Consider the following 20878-nt stretch of genomic DNA (forward strand, 5'->3'; position numbering starts at 1 on the left):
AGAACTGTAAGAGAATACATTTCTGTTGTTTACCACACTATTTGTGATAATTTGTTACTGCACCACTGGAAACTAATGCATAGATCAAGGGGACAAAAAAAATCTTTAAGGAACCAGAAGATCTGAATAACACAATTAGCAAGCTTGATTTAATGAATACATGTAGAACAATGCACTCAACAACTACAGAATATAAACAAGAATATGTAGAAAGTTGACAAAAATTGAACGTACTAGGTCATAAAGCAAGTCTCTCTACAATGTCTAAGGATCGGTATCACAGCAACAACTTCTCAACCAGTATGTAGTTAAATTAGAAATCAATAACCAGACAGCTGGTAAACCCTCAGGCTTCTACTGTTCCAATCAACTCACAGGTGAGAAAACCATAACGGAAATTGGAAAACATTTAGAACTTAAGGTATTGGTACTCTCTTAGCAATGTAACTTCCATTCTATCAAGGCCCTACCAGCATACTGGTGGCCACTGAACTCTTCATGTGTGTACTGCCAAAATGGTCGCTATAAGACATTCATTTTAGCTGCAATTAAATACACCATTATGGAAAACTATAATGATGATTGGGCCAAAGCAATCACTGACAGGGTGCAACTTGCCATATAAATAAGAAGAAACAGGGGCCGGGTGGCTCAGTTGGTTAAGTGTCTGACTCTTGATTTTGGCTTGGGGTTCTCTCTCTCCCTCTCTGCTCCTCCCTGACTCATTCTCTCTCTCCCTCTCTCTCTTTCTCAATCTTCCTCTCAAAATAATCATTAAAAATTTTTTTAATTAAAAAAGAAGAAGAAACACCACCTGGGGCTCCTGGCTGACTCAGTCGGTTAAGCATCCAATTCTTGGTTTCAGCTCCAGTCATGATCTCACAAGTTCGTGAGATTGAGCCATACATCAGGCTCTGCACTGACAGCACAGAGCCTGCCTGGGATTCTCTCTCTGCCCCTCCCCCCCATTCCCGTGTTAGCTCCTACACGCTCTCTTTTTCTCTCTTGAAAAATAAGTGAACGTTAAAAAAGAAAAAGAAAAAGAAACACCATCTACCAAAGAGAAACCAAATGGACATGTTGACAACTGGGTTTTTTTTTATGGATATTCTGAGACATCATTATATTACACTTAAAAGCATATATTTTAATAGTTATTAACTTAAAATCTTAGATGATTTGTTCTAGGATATGGAGATAGGGAATAGCATTACTAGCAACCACTGACCTGACACTGGAGAGTTATAACCCAGGTTAATAATTACTACAACCTTCCATAGTTCCAGGTATCAATCTATTTGTTTGATCTTTAGGTTGGTTTGTTTGTTTCTATTTCCCACTATGCTATGAGTTTCATTAAATCAGGATAAATGTATATATATATATTTTTTTTCTTTGCTCCTTTTCCTGTTTCTATTCTTGCTAGAACCTGCACCCCTGCCTTACACATGCCTTAATGTATGTTCTCCATGTGAAGGTCAAGGAGTTGATGATTTCTTTGGATCCTTCCAACACAATAGATAATATCTGAAGAGTGATTGAGCGGGGCCATCATGAACATTCTCCAAGACCACTGACTCCAAACACCTTGACACGAAGCCCCTGGCTCCAGGGCGTAAGTCACGACAGAGGACACCTGAGCACTCGTCCTTGTTCAAACAGGTTCTTGGATGCCTGATGGGACATGTACACCAGACCACCACCCTCAGTAAAAACTCCAGACCCCTGAGCAAAGATGAGGTTCATGTTCCTTTTCCTTTCTGGGTCTCGTAGATGCCGTGTCTGTATCTGCTGTCTCTCTATGTCCTCAACAAACTCTGCTCTTCCTTCCACTCAGCTTGCATCTGATTCCATCCAGTGCAAAGCCAGGGACACTCTTGGGTAGTCTTGTGGGACCTGCTCTGGGTCCTTAGACCCGCCAGCCTGCATCATAAGTTTGTACACATAAAGAAAAGACTAATTCAAAATACTAATAGTTATCTAGGGATAACAGGCTTATGGATGGATTTAATCTTCTTTTAACCTTCAATGTTTTCTATTCTCTACAATGAGCGTGTATTATTTTTATAATCAGAAAAAAATTCCGAACCTGCAAGTTTTAAAAAATAAACAAAACAACATGAAGAAAGTATAAATTGGAATTCTATACACTAAATGTTCATTTTGGCTCCCAGAAACACAAATCTCGAGTAAAAATTGCATAAAAACGAAGGCTATTCATTGGCTAACAAACTGACAAAGTCTAAGCAGGGCAAAGTGAGGTGTGGTTCAGCACCGGCTCCAGCTCTGTTCTCTGTCGTGCTCCTTGTCCTGATCTCCTCTTTCACAAGCTTCATCCTCAGGCTGCTGGCATAATGGCTGTCACAGCCCCAGGCCTTGTATTCATGGACACCAATGGCAAGAAGAAGGCGGCCGTAACTTCTGATAGCTGTCTATTATAAGCAAGCAGGTCCTTCCCCAGAAGCCCTCGGCAAACATCCTCTCAGTGCCTCATTGGCTCATTCCTGAACTGATTCACATGACATTTACACATATTCCAGAGCCATTTACTGGAAAGGGTATGGATTTATTCCTGGCAAATAAGGCCCACCCCTGGAGCCCAGAGTGGTATCAGCTTCTCCTTCAGTACATCGGCTGAAAAGTGAGGAATAGATACAAGAACAAACCTGGGGTCAAGTTGGGAGGTTTAAATAAGTGCTGGCTAGGCAACAGTGCCCCTTAAAGGCACAAGTACCTAATCTCCTCAAGCCTATCCGTTACATAACTTCATCACAAACTCTCCACTCCCTCCCCTTCATTAGCACCTACCTAATCAATATATTTATACAAAATTGCGTATATACAGATTAGATAAATATATGGCTAATTGTCTAAAATAGTTAAAACTTGGGTCACCTGGGTGGCTCAGTCGGTTAAGCATCTGACTGCAGCTCAGGTCATGATCTTGTAGTCCATGAGTTCGAGCCCTGCATCAGGCTCTGTGCTGACAGCTCAGAGCCTGGAGCCTGCTTCGGATTCTGTGTCTCCCTCTCTCTCTCTGCCCCTCCCCTGCTCTCTCTCTCTCTCTCTCTCTCTTTCTCCCTTTTTCTTTCGACTAAATAAACCTTTAAAAAATTTTAAAAAGAACTAAAAAATACATAGTTAAAACTTGGAGGGGGTGGGTGCAGTCTTTAAGTACTTCATGTCACCTTTCCCATGGAATAGTTCGTTGTGATTGTTCAATATTTTTGAATGCATAAATGCATGACTAGCTGAAGTCTACCTGAAAGCTTATTCATATCAACTGTTCTTTTCCCTTTCATCAGCTCTTAAAACATGATCTATATGGTGAGATACATTCTTCCCTAAGAGAAAGCAAAGTTTATTATTGCCATTTTTACATCTTTTTATCTTAGTTCTTGCATTGTTAGTAAAGGATGACATTGCTCAGAGGTGAACAAGAAAAGGAAAGAAGACAAGAAAAGTTATGTGAAAAAATCCACAGACTGTACATGCATCTTCTAACAGTCAAGTAAGAACTAATTGAATCAGAGAAGATGTTGTAGACAACATACAATATATAAATGATTTAATTGCTGTTTTATTTCAAACTTACTATTAATTTCATGAAGGCATTAGCATGGAAAACTTAAAAAAATTACTTTGATAGAGATAAACTATATTAGGATAAAGAAGAATGAATACTTTGTTTTTTGTGTCTTGTTTTAATTTTTTTTTTAATGTTTATTCTTGAAAGCGAGAGACAGAGCATGAGTGGGGGAAGGGCAAAGCCAGAGCGGAACACAGAATCTGAAACAGGTTCCAGGCTCTGAGCTGTCAGCACAGAGCCCAACACTGGGCTCGAACTCCTGAGCCTTGAGATCATGACCTGACGCTTAACTGACTGAGCCACCCAGTCACTCCGAATGAATACTTTTTTTTATCCTAGGAGATTATAATGGATCAATACAGCATTTGACAGAGAAGTGACTTGTAAACGTATAATGCAATTGGAAGTCTAAATGCAAAGCTACTGGAATGATCTTGATTAGAAGGCAAGAGGATTAGAGACATATAAATAACTCAAGCCTTATTCGTTGCACAGAGATTGCTGCTGACGTGAAGATGTGTAGCCACTCGGGGGAGTATTCTTTATTCGAAATTTCTTTCCATGTTGGATTTTGTTCCTTCCTTTTACATCTTAACATCTGAATGCTAAATTCCATCCTAGCAGGGAAGCAGATAATGATGCAGATTCTCCCTGTGGTGAATTTAGAGGCTGAAGGAAATGACTTTAGGCTGAAGGAGACTGTAGAAAAAAAGTTCTTCCTATCAGCACCTTATTGCAGGCCGATCCCTTTCACTCAGTCACTCACAAGTGTATCTGTATCCAGGCACGTGCTGGGGCTCGGAGAGTAAACAGGCAAAAAGAGTTTCTGCCTCTCGTATTTCCATTCCACTGCACTGCCAAGTATTAAACAATTAACCACATAAGCCAAAGCATGACAAGGCATCATGAAGGAAAATACTAGATGCTGTGAGAGGGCACAACAGAAAAGTATTTTACTTTGGGTGACCAAGGAGGATTTTTCTGAAAAAGCATATTTCTGCTAAGTTGAGAGAAAGGTAGAAGTTCATCCATCAGCAATTTAGGGAGAGAACACTCTGGGCAGAAGATTCAGCAGGGGAAAAGGTGTTTGACATAATCTAGGAACCCAAAGAAAGTAATGAGACTCGTGTAGAGTGAAGGAGAGGAAAAGGGATATGGAATATCCCTGGAGGAAAGGTAGGAAATAGCCCGGTTATACAAGTCCTTGTAAGTCCTGTTGAGGATTGTGTATCTGCTTGAATGGAAAAGGAGTGAGGAAGTGCTGTGGTATGCTTTACGTTTTTATAAGGATGTCTAACTGCCCTGAGGTGAGTGGCCTTTAGGAAAGGAAAGAGTAAAAAAAAAAGAGACCAATTAGAGAATATGGCAATACTTAGGGCAAGAGATGATGATGGCTTGGACTAGGGGGATGGCAGTGGGCGTAGAAACAGGTGCTGGACTGCAGATTGATTTTGGAGTTAGGCTGGACAGGACTCGATGCATTAAATCGGGAAAGTGAGAGAAGGAAAGGTTTCAAGGATAACTCAGCCACTCTGACACAGACCTAGATAGACGATCATGGTCATCCATAACTGGGGTTTTATCAGATGCATGCAATGGAAGGAGAGTTGGGTGAGCAATGGAAATGATGAATCAGCTACGGACTCCAAGCTGGGTAAGAAAATAAAGACAGATGGGGCAGATGGCTAGAGAGAAGGTAAAGTTGTTTATGAATGAGAAGTCTCCATGAAGTCGAAGAGCTATTACAAGGATGTCTGTCTTTAATTAAGAAACCAGCAGGATAGGTCATAACCCAAAGGTAGAATGTTTGAGTTGGCAAACATTCTCTGTACCCCCTGTCCTCAAAACAAGTGACCTCTCCTGGATGCCATGAAGGCTTTTGGGTGGTGTCCACCACCTACACATGAGACAGAGATATATCAAAATGCAGAGACCATTTGAATGACAGAAACACTTAACTGAAAGGGAAGACAAATTAATTAACTTCTGAAATCCTTTCCACTTGCAATAGATTCTTGCATAACAAAGTAACATTTCCCACTTGTGCGAGCTGTCCATTTTCATGTTCTAATTCACGGTCTTGGAGTTACTTGCTGTGTTAAAGCAATTTGATATAATTTAGACAAGATAGATGAGATGCACTTGAAGAGTTAAGTGAGACAATAGAAGATTCTCAGATCTGAGTGTAGTCTTTAGAAGAAAGGGTGGTTGCACTATCCCACAGCTATTTGGTATGAACTGTGGCTGACAAAAGAAAACCAGAGTTAAGTTTGTCTACTTCATTTTTTAAAACATTTTTTTTTATTTTTAAAGGAAACAAAAACTTTGCATGACCATGAAGGAAATTCATACAACATTTCCCCAAACTAATTTCTATAGAGACTATTTTGGGCCATTACATCTCAAAATGTAATCTGGAGAAAAATTTTAACAAATTAATAACATGTTGTTGTTGTCAACATTGGAGAATTTGGAAGGAAAACACTTTAAAATACTGTATCGATCTTGATATTTCTTTCGAGAGACAATAAAAATTTGTGATATTGATGGTTAGCAATTTATGTAACAAAATTAATATATTTTATGCCATTTTCTGTGATAATGTGATATATAATTGATAATATACAACCTAACCCCATCAAAATGTTGTATGTTAAACTCATGATCTATCATGATATGAATGTGATATATGAAACTCATGGTTCCCTTCCAATCCAAGTATTACTTTAAGAATTTAATTGACAAGTCCCAGCTGCTTCAACCTCAGCCAAACATAGTTTCTCCACTTTGAAATCGATGAAAAACACCTTAACAACCACAATGTCCCCAGAAGTTTGTCTAATTAGTCATTACTCTCAATAGAACACAAATTATGTGAAAGTCTTGATTATAACAACATAATTAGTAATTTACTTAAATGAAGGCAAGAAAATTAACTTTTAGGGAATAAATATAATTTATGAATTATGTATGACTTTATTTCATTACTTACCCAAATAATAGGCTCGTGGAAAGAGTGCACAGACATATACAAAAGTAGTTCAATTCAATCATCCTTGATATTTTGCCGTAACTTTACATGTACCTTTTTTTGTATCAAGGAAAGGAAATAGGATATGTGTTATTTAACAGTTGGTTAGCTGGATGTGTAACATTTAAATACTGGGACATACAGATGAGCCTCCATTTGTGCTCCTGCTGCAAATATTAGAATTGGGCCTGATGGGAGAGCCAGGGATGGAAGAGTTCAGAGGACTGGAAGGACCACCCACATGCATGTTGAAGTTTCCCTCAAGGGAATGATGGCAGAAATTGATGTAGAGATAAAGGTCATCCAGAAACAAAAGTGAGGGGTGCTAATAACCAGGAGATGGTTGCTCTGTGAGGATGGGGTGGGAAACTCCAATGGTGTATGCCTCATTGGAGCTTACAAGGGGGAGGGAAGGAACAAGGAGGATGCCAACACCTCCCTATCAGAGAAATACTTCAGGGTATGAGAAACATGTGTCTCCTAGACAGGCCACAAAGATGCTGTGCTCAGACAACAGCTAAGTTTGGGTTAAAGCAAAGACTTGGAGGAAAAATTTGAAGGAAAAATACATGAAAGAATGTGCTGATCATGCAGCAGTGAAAGGGTTGTGTAGGAGGAGTGGGGTGAAGGACTGTGTCAGGGGAGAAAGTTACAGAGAACTCTGGAGATGAGAATTCAGAAGTTTATTAAAAGTCATTGTTTGCATGTTGAGTGATGACACAGCTTTGAAAGATCCAGTGCGTCCAATCCCAATGGAGTCTTAGGGGAAGGCAACACCTGGGCCCAACACAGTTCAGCTGTGGCCTGCAAGTGAGGCCCCTCCTGTGGTTGAAATTGAGGACTGGCCCTTCGCCATCAGCCAGCACCGGCAGGTGCCATGGGCATGTCTGTGGTTGGCAGCAGTGAGCACGAAACACCTGGTTCTTCATGGCCAGTCAATCTGGGCAATGCTCACTGGCATTCCAGGTGGTTGGACCAAGATGCTTCATGATCATGAGGCCAGCATTCTCAGTGGCGTAGCCATGGGCAGAAGCCAGGACCTTTTAGAGGCCACATCGGTCATCTGGTAGGAGTTAGTATCTATCTTGTCATATTTAAGAAGGGGCAGATATAAATGGGTCTCAACTCCATTTTTTTTCACACGTTAATCAGCACTTTCATACTTCACACCCCAAATTGCCCTTCATCCTCTAAACCCAAACATTTCCAGCTTTGAAACAGTGATGCATCCTGCCAGCCAACAGGTCAGTTTTGGAGGCTCCCTTTTATTATGTGGTCAACAGTATATGTTTTTGAAAATTGCATGTTTTTGCCTTATTGTTTCATAAAAACGGGAGAATGGAAAACTGGATGAACTGATACCAGTGATTTTTAAAAAGCTGTAAAGTTAATCCTGTTTGGACACAGATGGAAACCATTACAAGTGCTTCAGAGACTCTAATCTCTTTCGGCCATTCACTGGACTTCAGCCAGTTAGTCATGTGTTTAATTGCAAAATAAAAGAACAAAATTCATTTCAAAAGGTAACAAAACACTGTTAAGGACTGTCAAAAAGGACAATTATGATCAAGGACTTTATAATATATTTAGCTTTCTGAGAGTGCAACGTCATTACTATGGGGATCCATTGTTCAACTTTCAGGCATTCAGTTGCCCCAACATTTTGAAGATGTTTTTTTTTAAAAATGGAGGCGGCCTGTGTAGTCATCAGAGATTCAAAATGGAAACCTGTCTCCTGGTGCACATTGTCTCCAAGGTGACAGTTTAAGCATCACTCCAAAGGCTTGACAGGAGAGAATAGGAAGGCCATTGAGCTGATTGTATAATTTTAAGACAGGGAGGGTGACTAATAGTTATTGTGTACTTACTATGTGCCAGGTCCATACCAGGGGCTTTTTGCTTCCAGCATGGGCTGCTTTTTTCTGCTCTGTGCTCAGAGCTACCCTCCAAACCAATGCTGAAAAGGATTTTGGGGGTCGTGATGGCCAGAGCATTAGCCAGCTCTTCCACTTGGCCCAGAATACCATGAATTACGGATGGTAGTGAGAAAAATAGCAAATATCCATTGCCTGTTGACTATCTGCTAGACTCTGTGCTAAGAATTTTCTATGGATTATCTCATTCAATCCTCACAAGAACCCATAAAGTAGAGTTTTTACAGATGAAGAAGCTGAGGCTAAGAGAGCTTGAAGAAACTCCCAGGGTTGGAGGTGAAAGGAGCTGGAGTGTGAGCATGAGGAGTCTGACCTCAGGACCTACCTACATGTCCACCACACTCCACTGTCCATAGGTGGGCCATGCATGGCAGCAGAGGGAATTCAGAGCCTCAGGTGATCTGCCAGCAAGAGGATGGTCACTTCTCCAGGCAGCCTGGTGTGGGAGAACAGTTGAGTCTGGGTCAGATAATACTTCAGAGGACTGCTGGGAACATTACCTGAGGTGCTGAGGGTCAAACCCATTCTCTCTGATACCCTCTTTCCAAGGCAGAGCTCCCGATATTCCCCGGAGACAACCGGGGTGGTTTAGCCACTCCCACAGCTATGTGCACTTCTGTCTCATCTTCTAGTTGGCTTGCATGATCTTCTAAAATGTCTTCTCTTTTTCATCCTTGTTCTTGCTTAGCCATGCCTTATATGGCCAACACCATCTACAAACAATGCCAAAGCTTAGCCCTGAGGAATAGAGAGAGCAGGTATCTGCTGGAGAGTCAAGAACTGGAGCTGAGCTTAGCCATTTCTGCAGGGTGTGGCCACACTGGCCTCAGGCAAGGACCTTTGGTAGCCTAGCCAACAGCCACTGCCCTTCCCCACGGCCTCTCCTAATTTGCTGGTGGGTATCAGGCAATCATGGGCTCCTAGAAAGACTCTACTTGATTTGCTCAAGTCAATCATGGTGACTCGTTAGGGATGGTGACTTAGGAACGGGTCTGTGCTGCAGTCCTGACCAAGGAGCCATGAGAAGTCTGCTGGAGGCTCAAGGGACACAAGGAAGGAATGTCTCCCTCTGGGGGCATAAGAAAGCTTGGGGCTGCAGCAACCATCCCATAAGCATCTAGCAACAAGCTTGAGAACAGAAGCCAACACGTTTAAGTTGGTAGAGCAGGGAGATGAAATCCTTAAGGAGTTGAGTCCTTAAGGATGGTTTGAAAGGAAATTAACAAACCCTCGGCCTGCATACCTGTGTGTGTCTTATTGTGTGTGACTTTAAGTCCCCTTGAGGTTTGGGCTTTTCCAGTTGGATTCTTTATTACAGGCAGCTGAAAGTACCCTGATCCAACAGCCCAGTAGCATCTGGCGGCCCTTGCCACCAATGGGTAGGTACCAGGTCCAAATCTGCACCAGACTGGGGGTGTCCTGGGAAATTTAGTTCAGTTACTACCACCCCAGACCTGTGGGCAAAATCCAAGTGAGAAACTGGGAAGTTATATAATGAACTTTCCGTGAGGCGAAGAAGAGTGTCAAAGCACTTTACAATCAAACCTAATTGAAAACAACAGCTCTTTAATCTAAATTTACAACATAATCAGCCTTCTGGTTACCTAATTATAATTAAATTAGATTGGCAGTGTATTTCATATATGCTAATTAAAAGTACCAAAAGAAAAATCCACATTTGGAAACTGTTGTGTCTATTCACTCCCTGTGAGTGCCAAGCCAAGCTTTCTGGGCTGTAAATTTGGAGACCTGTGTTCTAGTGCTGCCTCTGCTCAAAGTGGCTGTGTGACTTTAGGCAAGCCAATTAGCCTCTCTGAGTCTTCTTGTACATGGATTCTGATCAAAAACAAGGGGCATCATGGGTTCATTTTGCTTGTTCTTGAATATCATATAACTAAAATCATACACAATGCACTTTTTTGTGTGTCTAGTAAGAAGCCTCCCATTTTTAGGTGTTTTATTGCCAAAGAAATGACAAACCCAAACTAGCAAATATTTTGACTGTTCAAGCATTAAACAACCGTTGGGGCCCTGAGATTGCACAGGCAGGAAGTCAGCTTGTGCAAGCTGCACAGTCGCTAAGTAGAGCAAACTCTCCAACATTCATTTTAGATGTGGCCCAGGAGATAATGATCAAGGCAAAATCTCCCAGAGGATGGAGTCAGGGCCATAAAGAACAATGGGCCAGGGAGCTCCTCCCAGAAATTATAATGGGGTCTAACAAGGGAAATTCTCCACCCATGGTCCCACCTCCTCGGTGCCTGCCCAGCCAGAGCTCATAATTGTCAGGGGCCAGGGGCTGCTCTGTCTGCCTGTCTTCCCCTTTCAGAACACAAGTTTGTATTGTAGTAGTGCTGTTTCTGCTCTACCTCTGGGTGTTGGGTGCGAAGGTGAGGGATTCAGATAACTTGTCCTTCTAGTTTGTATGAGCAAGGGAAGCCATGTCTGAAATCAACAGAGGACAGGACATCCTCAGCTTTAAGCTGGATACAGTGTCCTGGGAGGTCTTTGGATTATCTCCCCTTGGGGAGGAGATAAGTGTGTTCTGGAGGAAGGATGAAGAAAGATGCACACAGATGCTTAGCTGGTCACCAAGGACACATGACCCCCTTCAGGAGTGTGGAGTTATCCCTAGGAAGCAGCCGCTGCCCTACCAGGGATGACACTTCCCAGCCCCCTTGCATTTTTTTTTATTGACGTGAAATTCACACAACATAAAATTAACATTTTGGAATGTACCATTCAGCATCACTTCATACATTCACAATGTTGTGCAGCCAACCCCTATATCAAGTTCCAAAACATTTCATCATCCCCAAAGAAAACTCCATACTTATTAAGCAATAACTACCCATTCTTCCCTCTCCTCAACCTCTGGTAACCACCAATTTGCTTTCTATCTCTATAGATTTACCTATTCTGGGGTGCCTGGGTGGCTCAGTCAGTTGGGCATCCGACTCTTAATTTTGGTTCAGGTCCTGATCCCAGGATGGTGGGTTCCAGTGCCCTGTCGGGCTCCATGCTGAGTGTGGAGCCTGCTTAAGATTCTCAGTCTCTTTCTGTCTCTCTCCCTCTGCCCCTCCCCACAACTCTCTCGCAAAAAAAAAAAAAAAAAAAAAAAGAACAAAACAAAAACAAACATAGATTTACCTATTCTGGATATGTCTTATAAAAAAAGAAATTGTTCATTATGTGACCTTTTGCATTTGCCTTCTTTCACCTAGCGTAAGTTTTCTGGGTTCACCCATGTTGCAGCACATAACAACACTTCGTTCCTTTTTGTGACTGAATATTCTACTGTGTGGATATCCGTACAATTTGCTTATCCATTCATCTGTTGATGGACATTTGGGCTGTTTCCATTTTTTGGCTTTTGTGAATAATAATGCTGAGAACACTCATGCACACGTATTTATCTCAACATCTGTTTTCAGTTCTTTTGGGTACATACCTAGGGGTAGAATTGTTGGGTCATTTGGTAATTCTATGTCTAACTTTTCAATTTAATTATTTTTTTATTTTTATTTTTTGAGGGAGAGAGAATGCATGAGGGGAAGAGAGAGAGGAGAGAGAGGAGAGAGAGAGAGAGAGAGACAGAGAGAGAGAGAGAGAGAGAGAGAATCTCAAGCAGGCTCTGTACTGTCAATGCAGAGCCCGACACAGGGCTCGAACTCATGAACCAGTAGATCATGACCTTAGCTGAAACCAAGAGTCAGAAGCTTAACCAACTGAGCCACCCAGGCACCCCTCTACGTTTAACTTTTTGAGGAACTGCCATACTGTTTGCTAGAGCATCAGCCCCCTTGCATTTTGGTGAGATCATGTGAGTGACTACTCATTCTCCTCAGTGGCAAGTGAGTAGAAGGGATCTTTGTCACATCTGGGCAGGGGTGCTTCCCCACAGGCTCAGCACAGTCATGGGTGAGCACAGGGGAAGTATTATGGGAGGGAGGAGCCACAACATGGAGGGATCCAGGTTCCCGGATAAAGGTTGTCTGATCAGGAACATGCACACACCATGGTGTCAACAAGCAATAAACTACTGTGCTAAGCCACTAAGGTCTCAGGGTTTATCTGTCACAGCAGCTGGCATTATCTTCAATACGTTGCTCAGATTCCATCTCTTAATTTCCAGCTTCCTAGCAGAGGTCGCCCTGCATGATCCCATACCCATATCTTAACTGGCCTGTACCGGACATCAGGTTCATCATTTCTATTCTAGACAGGGATATGTTGATTGCAGGGATCAAAAACCACTCAACTATCTGAAGCAACAGAAGCATTTATCATGAGGCTACTGAGATCTCCTGGATTCTGGAGACAGAAAAAGTACATCCAAGCATCATGCAAACAATGGGAGGCACAGCAAGGGAGGAGGGCAGAGGGACACAGGTTCCTGAGTGCCAGTCAGTGGGAAAGTCACAGAGACGCAGGTAGACAACTTTTTCTATTTCAGTTTTGCACTGAGTTACTATTTTTAGATATGCTGACCATGAAACCTCTAGTTTTCCACTGCTTGAGATTTGTTTCCAGGCAAACTCTAGCCCCCAGGCTCCATTTATCACCCTCTGCGCTAGGATGAAGGTCCAAACTGCCATAAGGAACCGAGGCCAGTACTGTCTCCACTTTCCCATCCAGGGCCCATGTGGTCTCTGATCTCTGCTTCTCTCTGGGTGACTGTCCACGCTCTGCATTGCAGGCACCGCTTTCTGCTTGTTCCTCCTTCCCAAGCCTTAGCCCCCCACTGAAGACTGTCCAAGCCCTTATTCCTCAATATCCAGACCTCACTGCCTTCTTTAAATTTTTTAAATGTTTATTCATTTTTTTTTTTGAGAGAGACAGAGAGAGAGCTCGAACAGGGGAGAGGCAGAGAGAGAGAGTGAGACACAGAAACGGAAGCAGGCTCCAGGCTCTGAGCTGTCAGCCCAGAGCCCGACGTGGGGCTTGAACTCACAAACCATGAGATCATGACCTGACCCAAAGTCGGCAGCTTAACCAACTGAGTCACCCAGGCGCCCCAAGACCTCACTGCCTTCTTTGTCACCTCCGAAATCTTAAGCTGTGCTTGGTCCACTCCTATGTGTCACTTGAAATTACTGCCTTGTGTGGCTGGTTGCTGTCATGGTGAGTGTTTACCTCATCTCTGAAGGGTGAAGGCACAGCCATAGTTTCATGCCAGGGTCAGAACCTCGCACTCCCACATGCCATCTTGTGATCTCAAGCAAGTGACTTAACATCTCTGAGCCTCGGTTTCCTCATCTACAAAATGGGTAGAATAATAGTACCTACTTCAGTGGTCTCGCAAATATTATACATATATACATATTAAAGATAATGCAAAGTGCTTAGCAGCATTCCTGATACACAGTGAAAGCTCTCAATTCTTAATGGTTCCAGCTCCCTTTTCAAGTCAGCAGGTGCATGGTGAGTAGCAAATGGGATCATTGAGCTGTCTGGTTCTCAGACCTTGAGATGATCAGAATCAGATAAACCTTTGGAAAGGTTCTGGCCCATCTCCCATACAACCGGATCAAAATCCCAGGGTTGGATTTGGGAATCTGAGATCCTAATCATCACCAGCTTTGACATGCATGGAGCACGGGGCGACCCCAGCAGGCTGGCTAGGCCTCCTCCAGTAGGAAATCGGGAGAAAACTCCGATCTTAGCCCCCACAGTCCCACAAGCCCCTCCCTTGCTCATTTGAGCCCTTGCTCAAGATCGCCTCCTCAGAAAGGTAACTACCTCCCTCCATCTCCTTCCCAGTCCTCTGTAGCCCACCGCGGGGGCGTGAGTTTATTTTCCATCATCTGTCTCCCTCGCCACTGGACAAGTGCAGGGACCTATGCATCTGACAGTGGCTAGCACAATGTCAATGGGTGGTAAGTACGTACAGTGAGTAAAAGAATCAATCAGCCTCTGTGGAGTACCCTTCCCCAGGATCTTGGGCATATTGCAGAGCTTATTAAAACAGCCCAGTCTGGTTTAGCATGCTAATTTCCTGTCTGATTCCAAGGTCACCTCTTCCCCATCACAACTGGGCTCGGGGTCTAGGGACTAGAGTGAGGACAAGGCAGTCTGCTTTTCCCTCCTCCTCATACTTAGGAGGGAAGGGGAGGCTTGCTTTGCCTTTGAGAAAATCCTTCCCTTCTCCAGCTTGTCTGGGGTTGGGGGCTGGGACTCAGCAACGCAGGGGAGAGGACAGAGGTCTCCTGGTGTGGCTGGCACATTGCAGTCCTCTCCACTCGCCTGGCTGATCCTCCCTGGGGGTGGCTTGTAGACACTAGCACGTGTGGGTGCAGGCAGGAGTTCTCCTGATTCCAAGGTGTCTTCCGCTCACCAGTTCCCCGAGTGAGCAATCTGGTTCCACTCTACCACACACCTCAAGCTGCCCCCTCTGGCATCGATACCCACAGCCTCTTGCTGCTTGGGTTCTTTTGCCCGGCGGCAGCCACCTCCCACCATGTCCCCTGGACTCCTGAGAAACTCACACACGTGGGTGTTCAGAGCATACATCAGTAGGGTCCGCCTTCACCCTTCCATCTCTCTCCAGCCCTCTCCTCCCCTGCTCAGTGAGGCCCATCTGGAGACCAGCACGTCCAGGGCCTGAGAGCTATGTGATCAGGATGGAGTGCCAGGCTCCCCCTCCTGCGGGCACCCTAGTCCCTACAAGGGATTCTTTTGCAACCCTTCCCCTTCGTTGGGTTCAGTAGGACAATGAGGGGAGCAACACAAAGGAGCATCCCCTCCCTCCCTCCACCCCGCACCCTGGGGAGGAAAGGAAATTGCCTCGCACAGCCCTCCCTCGCACAGCCCCATGCAGACTGACTCCCTGTCCTCATCAGCCTTGGGCCCAGAGCCATAAGGCAAGTCCTACTTTACAGCCCGTCCCACATTCGAGCACTTCTTGATTTTCTGATCAAAGCTTCCAGTCTTGCAGGCTCTGCCAAATGCAATGAGCCCACGAACCTTGTGAAAGCCAGGCTCCTAACACAGCAGTGGAAATAAAATTCTCCGGTGGGCCAGGGAATATAAAGTGAACTGTTACACATGACTTCTGGGAAGTGGCCCTTAATGAAAGTGGCAGGATCTTCCCTTTCTCCCGATGGCTAGAAGGTGGACACAATGGCTGGGGCTGCAGCAACTATCTTGGGTTATAAAGTATACTCTACATGACCAAGGTGCCAGGACAACAGAGTGGAAGAAGTCTGGGTTCCTGACAATCACAGAACTGCCTTTCCAACTCTGGGCTATTTGCCTATGCTTCATTTACATGAAAGAGAAACATACCTTACCTCGTTCATCCAATCTTTTCAAACCTTCCGCCTCTCACAGCCAAACTTCATGCTGACAGTCTTGCTCTAAGCTTGAGTCCTACTTTTTTTTTTAGAAAAAATAATTTTTTTAGATAATCAGGACTGAAGGATAAGTGGAAAGGAAATGCCTTTTGCATCATGATTCAATATTATTTAAATGCATTTGTGCACTATAGTCTCTCACCACCTGTGGTACCTGCCTCGTGTTTTAGAGAAACTTCACAGGCTTCAAAGTCAGTAGAACCCAGGTTAGAATTTGGTTCCCATGATTCACTACTTGTGTCATCTTAAGCAAGTTACCCAACAATTCTGACCTTTAGTTTTCTGTTTTATTACGTAAGATTAATAATGTCTGCCTTGCGGAGTTCACTAAACACATTTTTATTGTGCGAGTAAATGTACATGACATTATGCTGGGGATGCCATAAAGAAAAAGACAAGGTCTCTACCTTCATGGAGATACATGTCCAATGGGGAAGAGAGGAGAAAAATGCAAGTGAAGGGGCTCCTGGGTGGCTCAGTCAGTTAAGCGTCCAACTTTGGCTCAGCTCATGATCTCACAGTTCATGAGTTCAAGCCTTGCGTAGGGTTCTGTGCTGACAACGCAGAGCCTGGAGCCTGCTTCAGATTCTGTGTCTCCCTCTCTCTCTCTGCTCCTGGCCTGCTCGCTCTCTCTCTCTCAAAAATAAATAAAACATTAAAAAAAAATTTTAAGCAAGTGAATAAGCAAACAAAATAATCACAGTAAAATGGTAAATCACAGTTTACCATAATGTAGAATAACGGGGTGGAGAGGCACAGGGAACCAGGAAAGCACCCCCTCTAAGGACTAAAAGAACAACCTCTTGTAAAACTCTCACCACTCTTATACTCTTATAGCCCTTGCCCAGAAGCTGCCAGACCCTCTCCCCTCAAAGGGAAAACTGCCTCTAACAAAGCCCAAGCACCCCCACCAGCAGCTTGTACACAGCTCTGACCAGAGTGACTCCATCTGTGGTTTTCTGTCCGAGAATGAAGGCAGGAGGATGGACAGACCGAAGGCCTCACACAGACCTCCAGTAGAGAAAGCTGTTCTTTCTGCCTGGCACTGACCTTCCACGGAGTTGGCTCTATCTCTGCATAATGGGCACCACCTGGGTCCCAGGGAAGGCAGTTGGCATCACTTAGTTCTCAGTGAGCCCGAGCTGCAAGGCACCCTGGCTCTCCTCCCAGGTAGTGGCACCAGAAGCTGCTAGCTCCTGTGCTGTATGTCACTTACTCCTAACAACCTCCATGGGTGACCTCTTCTCAATCAGGCACAGGCCACCAGGCCCACAGAAGCACCATCATGAGAACTAAGACGATCAGACCCCATCCACCACTGTACGGATGCAGAAGCAGGATGTGTGTACCAAATACAACATAATTCTGTTTCCAGCTTCCGTCGGAATTCATCCAGTACAGAAGGATGGGCAGTTTAGAATTTGTGGTGTCACCTAGGACCTACGTGGGTACTGTGAAGGCAGAGATACGGGAGATCAGATCCCAATTCGGCTGCCTTCAGTTGTCTGGTCTTGGGCAAGTTACTTAACCTCCCTAAGCCTTGATTTCTCCATCTTCAAATGGGCATGGTAATCGTAGTACCTACTGCATATTTGGGGGGAAGGACTAAGTAAAATAATCCATGTAAGCATGTGTAGGGAATGTTTGATGTGTGTTTGCTATGACCCATCTTCTTCACTCAACAACTGTTTTTGAGCATCTGATATGTGCTAATATGTGCAAAGACAAATAACAAAGCTGGAAAGACTTTTGAAGATCATCTCAGGGTGCCTGGGTGGCTCAGTGGGTTGAGCGTCCCACTTCAGCTCAGGTCATGATCTCACAGTTTGTGAGTTCAAGCCCCACATCTGTGCTGACAGCTCAGAGCCTGGAGCCTGCTTTGCATTCTGTCTCTCTCTCTCTCTCTCTCTCTCTCTCTCTCTCTTTCTCTGCTCCTCCCCTGCTCACATGCTGTCTCTCTCTCAAAAATAAATAAAGATTTAAAAAAAGAAAAAGAAAATCATCTCATATGGTGACCATCTATATTTTGGGCTGCAACTCATCTAAACTGGGTGAAAGACTCTATAATCTGCCTACCCCATGTATCACTTGGCTTCTGCCATGTAACAAACCACCCCAAAACTTAGAGACTTCCAATGACAAACCTTTCAACTTTTTCATGACTCTGTGGGTTGTCTGGGAAGTTCTTCTACTCAGGGCCAGCTGGTTAGAGCTTGGTGGTCCAGGGTGGTCCCATGCACAGGCCCCAGGCCTCAGAGGGGATGTCTGTAGTCACTCTCCTCATGGTCTCTCAGCCACCCGAGACTATGGTAGCTTTTTTCACTAAGTGCTAGAAGGTCCCACAGTAAGAGAGGGAGCAACCTACAACTCACAAGCAATTTCCAAGCCTCTGCTTATGATATAATACCTATTGTTGTATTGGCCAAAGCAAGTCACAAGGCCAAGGCCAAAGTCTGTATAGGAGGAGACCACCCACAGGAAAGCAAGGACAGATTGGAGCCATCGCTGCTGCCACAGTCAACCTCTCTGAGCCATTTGCACTTTCCAGGAAAATAATTTGGTAAGAATTAGAGAAGGAATATATAAGAACGATATTATGTACTTCAGGGGTCCCCAAATGTTTTTGATAGCATATCCCTGTATCAGTCACCTCAGACTGCCATAAGAATACCATACACTGGGGGCCTAAACAACAGAAATTTATTTCTCAAAGTTCTAGAGGCCAGCAGTCTGCCATCAGGGTGCCAGCATGATCAGGTTCTGGTGAGAGCTCTCTTTCTGGCTTACAGATGGTTGCCTTCTCAATATGGGCTTACAAGAGATCCCTCTCTTGATCTTCTTTTTTTTTTTTTATCTTTTTTTTTGGGGGGGGTGGAGTGTACAAGTGAAGGAGGGGCAAAGAGAGGGGGATATAGGATCTGAAGTGGGCTCTGTGCTGACAGGCTGACGACAGCAGTGATCCCGAGGTGGGGCTCGAACTCACGAACCGGGAAATCATGACCTGAGCCAAAGTGGGATGCTCAACCAACTGAGCTACCCGGCACCCCTCTCTCTCTTCTTATAAGGCCACCAATTCTGTTAGATTATGACCCCATGTCATGACCTCATTTAACCTTAATCACCTCTTTAAAGGCCTTATCTCCAAATATAGTCACATTGGGGTTAGGGTTTCAACATATGAAAACTGGGAAACTGCTTTCTTATTTTTTGGACCTAAAGTTCTACTATTTTTCCTACAATTTAGTGGATGGTGTTGAGCTCCCCTACTTAGAGACTACCGATGTTCTTTGTCAAAAACAAACATGAGGAGAATCTCATGTTTCTGTGGATTCCCCATATACACATTAATTAAATTTGATGTCAAAAATGTGCAAGTGAGATGTTCCACATACTACTCCCAATTTAAAACATTGCCTTATACTCAATGTTTATGACAACTGAGTAGCTAGTATAAAGTATCTGGTAAATAGGGCTTGGTCTTACATAAAATTGGAACTCTGTGGGATTGTAGGCCATTTTCTCATAAGAAACCAAGAGAGGCTTCGTATTAGCGGCAGTGTGTGGCCCCCTGGGGGGACATCCTTAACTCCCGCTCCCAGCCTGGCACTGGGCTTTAAGGACTCTACTCCTGCAGCTATCTTAACAAATACCACAAACTTGAGGACCTAAAACAACAGACACTTAGTCTCTCACAATTCTGGAGGCTAGAAGTCCAAAATCAAGGTCACACTGCCCCTGGAGGCCTCGGGGCGAATCCTCTGTGACTCTGCCTACCTTCTGGTGGTGTCAGCATTCCTGGGTTCGTGTCACCTGGCTCTGCCTTTGCCTTTTCCTCTGTACGTCTCTCTTCTCCTCTGTGTGTTCTTTATCAGGACATCTGTCACTGGATTTGGAGGCCTACCCAGATAGTTCAGGATGATCTTCTCATCTCACAGTCCTTAGTTACATCTGCAAAGACCCCCTCGCCAAGTAAGATCACACTGGCAGGTTTTGTGGGTCACCACTCAACCTGCCGCGCACATCCTCCCCGCAATTTCTATGGATGAAGTGGGGCCCAGAAGGAGAGTCGGGGGACAGCATGGACCAGCATCTCTCTTTTCCTCTCTCGTGACCACGCAGAGCTCCTCTGGATACCATGCTTCATCACAGGAGACTTCCCCATGCAAAGAAGCACTTCCTCATCTGTGTTCACAATTAACTCCTGTTTTCCAACACGAAGGAAATGACTATGGCTCAAAAAATTAACTTCTTGCCCATTAAGGACCATTAAAGCTCCTTCCTCCTGTCTTTCCACTACCGTTTCCACGCATTGCTTCTCCTCTAGGAATCTTCGAAGCATTTTCCCGGAAATGAGCAGCCTGGTTTCTGATCTTTGGAGAAGGAGCCAGCCATTTGGGGTTTTATCAGTGGGTACAGTAGCAGCAAAGCCTCGTCAACTCCAGGGGCAGAGTTCTGACCTCACAGAGAAGGGAAGAGTGGACTGGGGAGATTTCCTCTTGGCCTCAGAGTCAAACCATTTTGCAGTTTCACTAGGCGTTACCCTGTGGTCTGGGTTGCTATATTTAGCAAACAAGAATGCAGTAGGCACAATTGAATTTGTGTTTCTGATAGACAATGAGTAGGGTTTTTTTTTTGTTTTTTGTTTTTTTTTAGTATAAATATGTCTCATACGTTATTTCTGGATCTGCTTATAAGGCAATATTTGGAACATACTTATATTTGAAAAATTATTGTTTCTCGGAAATTCAAATTTAACTGTCTTGCATTTTATCTGTCAACTCTAACTATGCCCTTTTCTCTCCCCCAAAAAGACAGTTGTCTTCCCAAAAAGACTTTGTTGTAAGCCTTCTCTCTGCAAAGCCCTTTACTAGGCACAGAGAAAGCTGAAAGCTTTCCTTCAATGTATTCACAGCATAGGGGAGGAGACAAACTGGTAACAAATGCCTTTTCACACAAGGTGATCAATCCT

At 44.1% G+C, this 20878-nt stretch overlaps 1 long non-coding RNA gene across 2 annotated transcripts; it reads right to left on the reverse strand.

Annotated features, from left to right (window-relative positions):
• Window positions 1-7288: 7288 nt before the first annotated feature.
• LOC124507176 (uncharacterized) lies at window positions 7289-20359 on the reverse strand. Of its 2 annotated transcripts, XR_006960957.1 has the most exons (3): window positions 15842-16373; window positions 13691-13813; window positions 7289-8990 (listed from the first exon to the last, which is right to left on the reverse strand). It is a non-coding gene; the product is annotated as an uncharacterized LOC124507176 (long non-coding RNA). The 2 variants fall into 2 exon arrangements; XR_006960956.1 differs by lacking the exons at window positions 13691-13813; window positions 15842-16373 and adding an exon at window positions 19684-20359.
• Window positions 20360-20878: the final 519 nt, after the last annotated feature.

Source organism: Lynx rufus, unplaced genomic scaffold, assembly GCF_022079265.1.
Source record: "Lynx rufus isolate CCGP_SWC_20201006 ecotype Redwood Valley unplaced genomic scaffold, mLynRuf1.p SCAF_11, whole genome shotgun sequence".
NCBI classification, from domain to species: Eukaryota; Metazoa; Chordata; class Mammalia; order Carnivora; family Felidae; genus Lynx; species Lynx rufus.